Source organism: Balaenoptera physalus (assembly GCF_965194825.1).
Source record: "Balaenoptera physalus genome assembly, chromosome: 5".
In the NCBI taxonomy this organism is placed as follows: domain Eukaryota; kingdom Metazoa; phylum Chordata; class Mammalia; order Artiodactyla; family Balaenopteridae; genus Balaenoptera; species Balaenoptera physalus.
The window spans coordinates 124,294,238-124,307,452 of NC_138884.1; the positions used below are offsets into that span (position 1 = coordinate 124,294,238).

A 13,215-nucleotide genomic window follows, 5' to 3' on the forward strand; every position below is an offset into this window, starting at 1 on the left:
ATAACAACCAAATGTCTGGACACTGTGGCTCAGCTAAGTTGACACATAAAAGTGCCCATCACAGTGGTAAATCACCTTAGCCTTTGCATCACAGGGTTTGCCTACTTGGTCCGCTTATTTAGTAGCATAGAAAAATATACTTATAATTGCACGCCTGAAGTCAACTCTTTATTGACAGAGTATGTCTTTCAGGGTATGCCTCTTTCATTCTTTTGTCTCATATGATTTTCAAAGATTTTTTTCCTCACCTCTAGCATATTTAACTAGTGGAACCAGATACTAAATCTGAGGTCTAGCATTCTGGAGAGGAGAGGAATTCAAAAGTATCTTCCTTAAAACACATGCATACAAACAATCAATGTTGGTTCCTTTAAAGTAATTCATAATGAACCCACCAAGGAATAAAAGCAAATGAAGCTAGTGGCAATTTGTTCAGATTAGATTTTAACTTCTTATAAAATCTTGTGTGAAATCTTACTGTTTGCTTCTTTACGCAAAGTTCAAAGAGCTCCAAGACGAGAGGTTTTTATGGCATATGATGCTAGCATTGCTGCCGTTTTAAAATTTCTTTTGTGAGATCATTTTTTTTTTCAACCAGGCTCTTTCTTGAGAATAGCTGTTCTCATTCTTCGACAGAACCCCTAATACATACACCTTTGGAAATGCTGCAGGAGTGGACGTGCATCTGTTTATCTATTAACCATCCTGAGTCCTTATTGTGTGGTTCATTCTTCACTCAGGTAGCTCTGGAGTGTGTGTCTGTCACAGCCAGTAAGCTGGTTCTGTGAGTATAGTTTTTGGTATTTGTTTTACAATGACAGTCTCAGGCAAGAAATTATTTTCTTGTCCAAGGTTAATAAAAGGGCTTATGATAGAGTTTGTAGTTCAGCTGAAATCTGATAGTACAGTTATTTTTCTTCCTTATCACCTGGTTGGAAGTGCTTTTTCCTGGGATGTTGACTTGATGCTAATTTTAAACATCTTTTTCTTTTCAAATTATTTTATTTCATCTTTTTTAAATAAATTTATTTTATTTTATTTATTTTTGGCTGCATTTGGTCTTTGTTGCCATGCGCGGGTTTTTCTCTAGTTGCGGCGAGCGGGGGCTACTCTTCGTTGCAGTGCGCAGGCTTCTCATTGCGGTGGCTTCTCTTATTGCAGAGCACGGCTCTAGGTGCACGAGCTTCAGTAGTTGTGGCACGTGGGCTCAGTAGCTGTGGCTCATGGGCTCTAGAGTGCAGGCTCAGTAGTTGTGGCGCGTGGGCTTACTTGCTCCGCGCCATGTGGGATCTTCCCGGGCCAGGGCTCGAACCCGTGTCCCCTGCATTGACAGGCAGATTCTTAATTACTGTGCCACCAGGGAAGCCCCAAAGTATTTTAAATGGTAAAATTAATATCTGCTCACTGTAACTAGTGAAACAGTGAAAAAATTATTAAGGAAGAGCTAACAATTTCCTTCCACTTCCCTGAGGAGACCAGTGCAAATAACTTGATATGCATCCTTTAACCTTTTTCTAAGTGGCAAGAGCTTGCCTGCAGGCAGTTTATTCTGGAAAATGATCCCAAGGACCAGGAGTGGAAGACTGGAAAGAATGAAACAGGAGAGGAGGAAAAGTCAACCAGTAGTTTGTTTTCAACCTGGTCAGAACGGTGGGAAGCTGGGACTTCTGAGGAGCAGTGTAGAATGCATCTCAGAGTTGTTTGCTCAAGGGACAAAAGAGAAACCATTTGTATACTGGTTCCCACTCCCTAGTGGTCAGGATATGCCCTGTGCCCTTTTCGATTTCAGGTTTGCACCTACCTGTGTTGGAATGGCTGCGTTCCTACAAATATCTCAAGTGTTGATGATAAAGACTCAGGGCACAAAGCAAGAAATATGTGATGCAGCTGAAGGAAGGTGCTGTCAATTATACCAACAAGCAGCTGGTTGCTACAGCAACAGCTGGAGTAAAATGTGGACCGAGAGAATGTGAGATGATACCCAGAGAATGTGAGATGGATGAGAGAATGTGAGATGATACATTAAACAAATGCATAATGTTCCATAATGTGTATGTACCGTATTTATTTAACTATACACAATTGGATAGGTATTTGTGCTCTTTCCAGCTTTATTTTTTTGCCACCGCAATGTTGCACTAAACATCCTTATGCATATATTCTTATTGGCTGGTGCATTGAGGTCTATATAATAACATTCCCCAAAGTGGAATTGCTGCTTCAAAGCACTTTTCATCTGTTAACTGATTCCTTCCTTCCACAGCAGAGTTATTATTATTGTCCTCCTTTTTCATATGAGGAATCAGGAGCATGTAGGAGTCTAGGAAATGAAAGCAGTTAGAATTTTTTATCAGGTACTGAAAGATTTAAATTCCAAAAATTTCTTAGACCATAAAAAAGAAACGATTTTAATGTTGTTAAAATCAATGTGTTCTTGTTTCTTTAACCTGAAAATCATGTTTCCTTGCAGCCACTTAAACGTCATATTCCCAGGGAAGGGAGGAAGGTGAGTGCTACTTCCCCAGAGAGGAGTTTCTGACCTAGCACAACTCTTTTCACAATTTTCAAATTTTCTCACAATTTCTTTAGGTCAGAAGTCCAGGTGAGCTCAGCTGCGTTCTTTACTTAAGACTTCATGAGGCTAAAAGAAAGGTTTTGGCTCAGCTGCATTTCTTACTAGAAGCTCTAGGGAAAAATCTGCTTCCAACCTTATTCAGGTTGTTGGCTGAATTCACTTCCCTGTGTTTGTAGGATTGTCTCTGGTTTTTTTTGCTGGCTGTCATCCAAGGGCCACTCTTTGCTCCTTGAGTTGCCTGCAGTTCTTTTTCATGTTCTCCATGTGTCCCCTTTCAGCAGTGGTAGACCAAGTCCCTCTCAAGCTTTCAGTCTCTGACTTCTCCTTTTTCATATATCTCTGAACTCCAGCCAGAGAAAGGTCTCTGCTTTTAAGGGCTCCTATGACTAGATTGGGCCCACCTGCATAATCCAAGATAAACTCTTTATTTTAAGGTCTGTAATTTTATCTGCAAAGTCTCTTTTGCCATGTAGTGTAATATATTCACAGGTCTCAGGGATTAAGGCATGGGCATCTTTGGGGGTTCATTCTGCCCACATATTATAATATTATATCCACATATTATAATAATAGTATGAACAAAGTGTTAATGGGAACACAGAGGAAGAAGATGGTAATTCTGTCTGGAAAAAAAGGTGGTGCAAAGAAAGTCTTCATCACAGAGATAACATTTGAATTGTATTTCTAAGGAAGAATGTGATTTCACTAGAGAGAGTGGGTACATAAAAGTTATTTCAGGCAAATACAAAATCAAGAAGACATGAAAACACTTGGTCATGTTTGGGATTGGCAAATAGTCTAGTATAGCTAAAGTGTGTCTGAGTTTAAATCCTAGCTGTGCTGCATAACCGTCTCTGTAGTCTTAGACAAATCCCGCTTAGTCTTGGTTTCTTCTGTGAAATGGGGGTAGTTCGTCATAGTGCTTATTTCACAGAATATGAGGATTAAATAAGCTAAAATACCAAAGCACATAACGTAGTGTCTTTCACATTATACATGCATATCAAAGACAGCTACTAGTATTAACGTTCCTGTTATTATTATTCCTAGAGCTAGAGATGATTGGGAAAGAGTGGAGATGTGGCAGGAGTGAATGAGGCTGAAAGTGTAGTCTGGGGTCAGAGTACAGTGTCATAGTGGGACTGAATTAATCACTGTTCTTTTGGAGTCATTTTCTTCTTCCAGTTTCTCTGACATCACTCTTCCGTGGGTTTTATCTTACTTTTTTCTTTTAATTTTTATTTATTTATTTTTGGCTGCGTTGTGTCTTCATTGCTGTGCATGGGCTTTCTCTAGGTGCAGCGAGTAGGGGCTACTCTTTGTTGCGGTGCGTGGGCTTCTCATTGCGGGTGCGTCTCTTGTTGTGGAGCACAGGCTCTAGGCGCACGGGCTTCAGTAGTTGTGGCGCATGGGCTTCAGTAGCTGTGGCTCATGGGCTCTAGAGCGCAGGCTCAGTAGTTGTGGCGCACGGGCTTAGTTGCTCCGCAGCATGTGGGATCTTCCTGGGCCAGGGCTCGAACCTGTGTCTCCTGCATTGGCAGGCGGATTCTTAACCACTGCGCCACCAGGGAAGCCCCTTCTTACTTCTGAAGGTCTCATCTTAATTTTCTTGAGTGGGTTATACTCTGAGTCCTCCAAATCTCTTCTGACACTGTGTCGTTTCTCTGGACAACTTAGCCTATTTCCATGGTTTTAATGACTATATCTTTACTTCTGGCCCCAACTCTCCCCTCAACTGAGACCTGCACTTGGACATTTCAACCTAAACACCTCCACCCTCATCCATTGTTCTTGTGTCTTGACCACTCGCTGCCCTCCTGCCACACCACTGTCACCATCCCCCCAACACACCCAAGAACTATTCATATTCCAGTGTTCTCTGTCTTAGTTCTTGATATCAACAGTCCCATCAATGAAAATAATTGCAACCAGCAGGTCCTGGAATGCTGTTTTATTCTTATGCGCTTTGTATATGCCATTTCATTTACTTGGCATACCCATCCCAAGCTCAGATATCTTTCCATTCTGAAGCCCCTAAAATGTGACCACTCGGCACCCCCCCCATGCTGCTTCTGTACCTAGTGCACAATTTTGTGGTTGCATATATTGCATTGCATTGTAAATAGCTATCAATATGTCTGACTCTCCTGGAAGTCCACTGTGGGCGCCTTAAGAGTCCATGCTTTTTCATCTTTGTGTTCATTGTACTTAATAGACTACATGGCTTATAATAGTAGATACTAAAAAAATGGTTGTTGAAATGACTTTGAGTTTATCTTATAGGCAACAAGTCAGTTTTTAAGTCGATGAATGGCATTGTCAGATAAGTGTTTCAGCAAGTAATTCTGGCGGCTGTGCTAGATGGATTGGTGGAAAATGAAAGACAGGTGGCAGCAAGTCTATTCAGGAGGTTCTTTGTAATCCAAATGAGAGATGCTAAAGGTCTAGCAGTGATGGTGGAAATGAAAAGAATGAACAAATTTGAGAGATTATTACAGGCAGGATTTCTATGACTTATTGAGTGATTGGATGATGTAGAGGGGAGAGAGAGGGGTACAGGACAGTGCTGCAGTTTGGGATTGGCCTAGTGAAATAAATGTTGAGTAAGGGAACTTAGAAGGAAGACTTTGTTCATGGAGACAAAATACAAGGTTTGGTTTTGAACATGTCAAGACAGAGGTGCTGAGGGACACACTGGGAGAAATGTCTAAGAGGCAGTTAGAGATAGAAGTCAGGTATGTATTTTGTTTGTTTTAAAAAGCTTTTCCAAAAATCTATGTTGATTTTGAGTGTTTAAGCAAATTTGTGAAGCATTTCTTACCTTTTATTTTCTAAAATATAAGACTATCTCCTTCTAAACTCTCTAGGCATAGTGTACTCAATGCTACATGGTGAGAATCAATAGAAAAATTAAGTTGACAAGGTGTTGGCACCTCCTTGTCCCTCCTTCACTCTGACCCCCTCAACGAGGAGGAACAGAAACACACACAACTGATCACCATGGAAGCAGTGGATATGCAGGGGTCAAGAATGGAACTTAAAGTCCTATGGGAAATGATAGTGGAACTTTATATTTCCTGGCTCCTTAAATGTTTATCTCAAGAGAGCATTAGACAAACATAGTTTGAATTTCTCAAAAGATGTTGAAGAATTTCTCTCTTCTCTCCTATCTGAGATCCAGCAATAATGGATCCTTGAAGGGCTGTCTTAATGATATTGTTTCCAGAGAGTATTAGGCTGTTTTGAAAACCTGTGACATTAGTCCTTTAGTTTATCTGGATTCTTGTGGTTGTAGACAAAACATTTAGGGCCACCTACCCTCTAATGAAATGGGAGAGGCTAAGTGGTACATGTTTCCCTGAACAGGAAGGAAAAGAGAATCATGAGGGATATAGCAAGAAGAAGAATCATTTCCCTGAGGAGTGTGATTGCATCATGCAGGTTTTGTGCCTGCTTAGTGTCTCCAAATGTGGATTTAATTGTACTGTGATAGCATGTTCATAGTTAGCAAGAATATGAAAACAAGTAACAGCTTTCTCACCAGTAAGACATCTTATTTACCTATCCCTTACTGGCTGCATAGAAACCACAGACAATAAATCTCTCTTGAACATTTGTGAGATTTCTTCTTAAAATTCAGGAAATATAGCCCTCCTACAGATGCAAGCAATTCTAAACTCTTTTCCTATGAGATTTCTACTTAAAATCTTTGTGCCAAATGCAATTTATTTTGAGTACTCTTGAGTTTCTTAGGACTTTAATGAGTTTAATGAATGTTTGCAATGATTTTTCACATCAGTGCCATGAGCTTTAGAGGCTAGTTCTTTATTATGGTTTGCCAGACCAGCTCCCTCCCTGGCTGGCAGGTGGACATTAGGCATTTAAAAAATTTGACTCTGAATGTCATAAGGTACAACAGTAAAACGTACCTAATTTACTACGCTGTATGGTGAATATCAAAAATAGTAATAATGAGTTCATCACAGTGTTGGCACCTGCTTGTCCCCTCTCATTTGGATCTCTCAGAGAGGAGGAGCACAAATGCCTCTCGAGGACCATTGTAGACACAATAGACATAGAGGCACAAAGATGGCTCTGTATATATGCAGATTGTGGGTGGGGTGCAGTATAAGGTAATGTGTCACCTAGATCATGGCAGTTGTACACTAAAGCTTTTATGGGAGAAGTGAGGGGATTATTCATGTAAGAGTCCTGGAGGCTGACTTTCTTCATTTGTTAACTGACTAATGGCTTTGAGCTTGGTGCACTTATTTTCCCCAGCTTTATTGGGATATAATTGACAAATAAAAATTCTAGATATTTATGGTATACAGTGTGTTGTTTTGATATAGGTATAAATTGTGAAATGATTACCACAATGGAGCTACATATCCATCACCTTACATAGTTACCATTTTTTGTGGTGAGAACATTTAAGGTCTACTCTCTTAGCAAATTTCAGTATACAATACAGTGTTATTAACTATAATCACTATGCCATACATTAGATCTCCAGAACTTTTTCCTGCATAACTGAAACCTTGTATGCTCTGACCAACATCTCCCTATTTCCCCTATTCCCCAGCCCCTGGCATCCAGCATTCTGCTTCTATGAGTTTGGATTTTTAGATTCCACATATAAGTAAGATCATGCAGTATTTGTCTTTCTGTATCTGACTTGTTTCACTTAGCATAACGCCCTCCAGTTTCATCCATGTTGTCCCAAATGGCAAAATTTCTTTCTTTTTAAAGGCTGAATAGTATTCCATACGCCACATTTTCTTTATCCATTCATCCATGTATAGACACTTAGGTTGATTCCATATCTTGGCTGTTGTGAATAATGCTGCAAAGAATGTGGGAGTGCAGGTATCTCTTTGAGATACTGATTTCATTTCCTTTGGATATATATTAAGAAGTGGGATTGCTGAATCATATGTAGTTCTATTTTTAATTTTTTATGGAACTTCCATACTGCTTTCCACAGTGGCTGTATCAATTTACATTCCCACCAACAGTGCACAGGAGTTCCTGAGCTGGATATACTTTGTTCCAGTAGAAAATCTTGGTTTTAGTGAGTTAGCTATATGGGAAAGAGAGTGAAGATCAGACTCCCAGGCTTAATTTGGCTCCAAGCTTGAAGGAAGAGTGGCAAGAGGGAGGCCAGGTGGGCCTTGAGGTACCAGGATTGTCTGATGGTTTTGTAGGTTGGGAGAGAAGGTATAGATTTGAGACAAAATCCCTAGCTCAAAATGAGGAGTGTACATTGGCCTGAGCCATCACTGGAATCCAAGGACCAGCACCCACTCAGTTGAGGAGGGAGATGTCCTCACATGTGACAGAGTAAGTCTAGTGGAAGAGCAATATCCATAAAACCCTCACTATAAACTACAAACTGCAAAATGGAAAAACAGAGCTGGTTTCAGAAAAATATAATTATGTACCAAGCCATAGAATCCTGATTTAGATATTCTTGTTAAAAAAGGCAATTATGAAGTTTGTCATGCGGTATTGGAGAAAATTTCCCTGTTCAGCTCTGGTATTCGTCAAGACAATTTGGTTTCCTCCTGGCTACCCAAAGAGAATTGCTCGGCTGCTATAGTAACTGTGTCCCTGGATATATGGCAGTTGACAAAAACACTCTTTATATGCTGATTTTTATGCTTAGAAACATAGGCTTGGCTGGTGGGATGGATAAAATTACAAGCTGGATGATAAAATTGCTGTAATACAATGTTATAATACTTCTTTCTTTATCTCATGTGTCACATTCCACCCCTCACCAAATCCTGTCAACTCCATCATCCCTTCCCTGGTCTAAGCCATCACCATCTTTCACAGGGATTTTGCAGTGGCTTCCAGACTGATCTGTTTCCTCTCTTGTCTTTCTTCCTTCCACTCTCTAAACAGCTATAAGAGTGATCTTTTAAAAATATAATTCAGATTATTCCTTTGATTCAAATTCTCCAGTGGTACATTCGTCAGCTCTTGCTTCAATCAGGCCATTTAACAAACCGCCCTGACTCTCAGGAGTTGACAATAGTAAGCATTCATTTTTTTTGTCCACAGGTCAGCTGGAATGGCTCTGCTTCAGAGGCTCCAGGATGGGTTTGGTTGCTCCATAAATTTTATCCTGGGTCTTGGCTGAAGGGGCCTTGACTTCCTGGAGCCTACTCTTCCAATGGTAATCGGGGTGTGGGTGTGTCCCAGAAGCCAAGACAACCCATGTGAAAACATTTAAGGCCACTGCTTGTGTCACATTTGCTAACATTCCATTGATCAAAGGAGGTCACGTGCATCAATGGCATGAGGAAATATTCTCTACACATGTGGAGGATATTGCAAAGAAATGTGGCCAAGGGTGTGAGTGTGTAATCCTATTACAAGCAAGTGAAAAATTGGGACCAATAATCGTATCTCCCCAGAATGACTTCCTATGGCACTCAGAAAAAAACCCATTCTTTCTTACCTGCTTAATTCTTTTTTCACAGCACTTAGCACAACCTGTCATGTATTCTAAACTATTCACTGGATTTTTCTCTGTTTCTTCCATAAGCTCTGTGAAGACAGAGACATCGATGTTCACAGCACACAGTGGGAGCTCAAAATGTAATTGTGAATAAACAAGTAAACTGAATTGCAATATCTTCCATGTTCTATTCATTCTCTGCTGCAGCACACAACCTTTGAAGCCTTGGGAATATAGCAGCATCTGGCCAGGTAAAGACATAAAACACTCATAGGCCAAGGGCAAACTTTTTTTCCTTCTATAGATTTTTACAAATAAACTTCTTGCACAAATGGAAAATACTGATCTAGTCAATTTGTTTTCTTGTATTTTCCCTTCTGAGTAGTTTTTGTCAGGTTTTTGAAATTGAAGAAGGCGTAAGGATTTTGTATGAGGTTCTATCAATCACTGCTTGAGCCAATGCACTTTTGATTGTTTGTGTGTTTGTATCAGGGATTGATCAACTTTTACTATTGGGTGCCAAGTTTGCAATGCCTGCTTTTTCTTGGTTTAGCTTTACTTATTTTTGAGGTGTGGAAATTCCCTGTCATGAATAGGGTATGTGTATATTTGAGTATACAATTGATATTACTCTCCAGGTCTGGGGGTTTGACTGGGAATAAGTAATCTAGCCCTTGAGAGAGGCAGTGAAGTAGCTGATTTCAGAAACAGGATCTCTTTAAAAAGAAGTGCATAGGTAATCAAACTTATAAGCTTTTGCACAGCAAAGGAAATCGTCAACACAATGAAAAGACAACCTAAGGAATGGGAGAAAATATTTGCAAATGATGCGACTGACAAGGGCTTAATTTCCAAAATGTACAAATAACTCATACAACTCAATAACAACAACAACAAAAAAACCAACCCAACCAAAAAATGGGCAAAATACCTTAAAAGACACTTCTCCAAAGAAGACATACAGATGACCAACAAGCACATGAAAGGATGCTCAAAATCGCTAATTATTAGAGAAATTCAAATCAAAACTACAATGAGGTATCACCTCACACCGGTCAGAAAGACCATCATCAAAAAACCTACAAACAATAAATACTGGAGAGGGTGTGGAGAAAAGGGAACCCTCCTACACTGTTGGTGGGAATGTAAATTGGTGCAGTTACTATGGAGAACAGTATGGAGGTTCCTCAAAAAACTAAAAATAGAGTTACCCTATGATCCAGCAATCCCACTCCTGGGCATATATCCAGAGAAAACTCTAATTTGAAAAGATACATGCACCCCAATATTCATAGCAGCACTATTTACAATGGCCAAGACATAGAAACAACCTAAATGTCCACTGAAGATCAATGGGTAAAGAAGATGTGGTACATATATACAATGGAATACTACTCAGCCATAAATAGAATAAAACAATGCCATTTGCAGCAACATGGATGGACCCAGAGATCTTCATACTAAATGAAGTAAGTCATACAGGGAAAGACAAATATCATATGATATCACTCATAAATGGAATCTAAAATATGGTACAAATGAACCTATTTACAAAACAGAAATAGGCTCACAGACATAGGAAACAAACTTATGCTTACCAAAGGGGAAAGGGGTGGTGTAGGGGATAAATTAGGAGTTTGAGATTAGCAGATACAAACTACTGTATATAAAATAGATAAACAACAAGGCCCTACTGTATAGCACAGGGAACTATATCCAGTATCCTATAATAAACCATAATGGAAAAGAAAATGAAAAAGAACATATATATATACATATACACATATATAATGTGAATCATTTTGCCATACACCAGAAACTAACGCACATTGTAAATTAACTACACTTCAATAGAAAAAAAAGAGGTACATATGGAGGACTGCCGATGGCTGAGAGCCCAGTTTCCACTGGGGATGTCCAACAATGGCATACACACCACGGGCAGATAATCCTTCCCATATGTAAGCCAACCCTACAATATCTTGTACCTATTCTGTGGGCCAGGACTACCCAAATATCAGCTGCAAGGAAATGGTATGTGTGGGAGAAGCATTGGAATCATTTCTTAAAAAAGAGCTCTTTATCAGGGTATAATGTGAGATGAAGTTAGGAAGAAGAACTGTGATTCGAAGTGCAGGAAATGAAGCCAGAAGTCTGGAACTGGGATGGCAGCCAATGAGTGTGGTAAGCTTAACAGCAAGGGAACCAGGGAACAAGTGAAGGTTAACCACGGGATAACAAGAAAAAAGAGCAAGGTATGACAGGGCAGTTGTGAAAGTCATTCTGTGAATGCAGCATGTAGGCCTTGGCGTTCCTTTCAGGCACAGCTTGTAACTGAGCTAGACTGGGCATATCAGTTATGTGTGCTCCGTATTTTTATAGGGATTATGGTTCAATTTATTTATTTATTTTTAATTGCCATTATTGTTTAGGTAGAAAGGCATACTTCAAGAGCTAGATACGTTGTATAGTTTCTGGTATTTGAAGGAGTCTGGGTTGCAAAAAAAAAAATTCAAAAGTGTGTTTAAAAGTTATACCTCAAGTCATGTGGTCCATGAACTCTTAGACCTAATAAGAAGCAGGATTGATGCTCGTTGCTCCAATTAAAGGTGAAAGAGAAAGGATGTGAAAATAGATAATTGGGTCTGTTTCTAAGCCCAATTCCTTCTTTCAGAACTCTAACGATATATTTAGATCCTAACTGAGGTGACATTTAATGGAATATACATTTATAAATTATTAAAGTACATACATGGTTTAACTAAAACATTTTTGTATATAACCAATAAATATTTCAACATCTTTAAATTTTAATTTATCATCACCATTATTATATCTTTATTTGTAGCTTTAGCTCAGTATGCTGCGAAAAAGGACAAACTTTTGAAAAAAGTAATATATAATTATATTTGCAACATTAAAGATAATGGTAAGCAAACAGGCCTATTCATATAATTGTTTTGGGCATCAGTGTTTAAATAAACACTGGTTAAAATTGTATTTCACTAATTCAGACTGGTTTACCCAGTTTTTTCTCTTTGTGGAAAATCACATAGCCCAGGGAAAAATCTTCTATCTGAGACACTAAGTCACACTTTCTAGGATTTTCTTGGGTTCATTTAATTACTATTTCTACTCTGCCTGAGAGCATTTTATTTCCGTAAGGTTCCTTTTCTATATTTTCTCTCTTTCTAAATTAGTTTTAGGCAGTGGATACTTTCATATCAGTTGTTTTAAATAATATAAGTACTTCCTTGTTTATTCATGTTAAGTCTTTATCATGGTGTCTGGCACAAAATAAGTATTCTCTAACATTAATGGCCATACTCTTCCCAGACCTATACATTTCCTTGTCATCTTCCATGTTCCCTCATTCAATAAATATTAACTGAGTGCGAGACAGGCTCATTAAAAAACTGTATGATAGGGGCTTCCCTGGTGGCGCAGTGGTTGAGAATCTGCCTGCCAATGCAGGGGACACGGGTTCAAGCCCTGGTCTGGGAAGATCCCACATGCCGCAGAGCAACTAGGCCCATGAGCCACAATTACTGAGCCTGCGCGTCTGGAGCCTGTGCTCCGCAACAAGAGAGGCCGCGATAGTGAAGAGGCCCGCGGACTGCGATGAAGAGTGGCCCCCACTTGCCACAACTAGAGAAAGCCCTCGCACAGAAACGAAGACCCAACACAGCCATAAATAAATAAAATAAATAAACCCAAAGTTAAAAAAAAAAAAAAAGAAAACACAGGGATAAATTTAAAAAAAAAAAAAAAACTGTATGATAATGAACTACCCCAGTGGGTTGTATTATTTCAGAGTCAGTCAAGATTATGATCAAGTTATATGGTCCGTTTATATTACCCAGTATTTCTAACAGAATTGCATGTTTTCAGTTTTACTCTTCAATGGTTCTGTAAGCAAAAGCTCTTACGAATTTCCCTAATCCTGCTACTAATTTCCCCCAAATAAAAAGTTATGATTCATTATTCATTTATACACATTTGTATGAATTTTTCATTATATAACATTAATTTATTTCAGTGCCATTTTATTAGTTGTCTATTGCTGTGTAACAAATTATCCCCAAACCCTAGCAGCTTAAAACAAGTGTTTATTATCTTACAGTTTCTGAAAGTTGGAAATCCAGAAGCAACTTAGCTAGGTGGTTCTGGC

The 13,215-nt window shown here is 39.1% G+C and overlaps 1 protein-coding gene across 2 annotated transcripts in view; it reads right to left on the minus strand.

The window, feature by feature from the left end:
- ARSJ (arylsulfatase family member J) overlaps window positions 1–13,215 on the minus strand; it is a 163,439-nt gene that overhangs the window by 46,765 nt on the left and 103,459 nt on the right. The window contains exon 4 of one of the 2 annotated variants that reach the window (XR_014263919.1): window positions 1,627–2,320. The exons of the other annotated variant lie outside the window; for it this stretch is intronic. The gene's annotated coding sequence lies outside the window, so the exon portion shown is untranslated. Of the gene's footprint in view, window positions 1–1,626; window positions 2,321–13,215 lie in introns of those variants that run through there. 2 annotated transcript variants of the gene reach the window in all.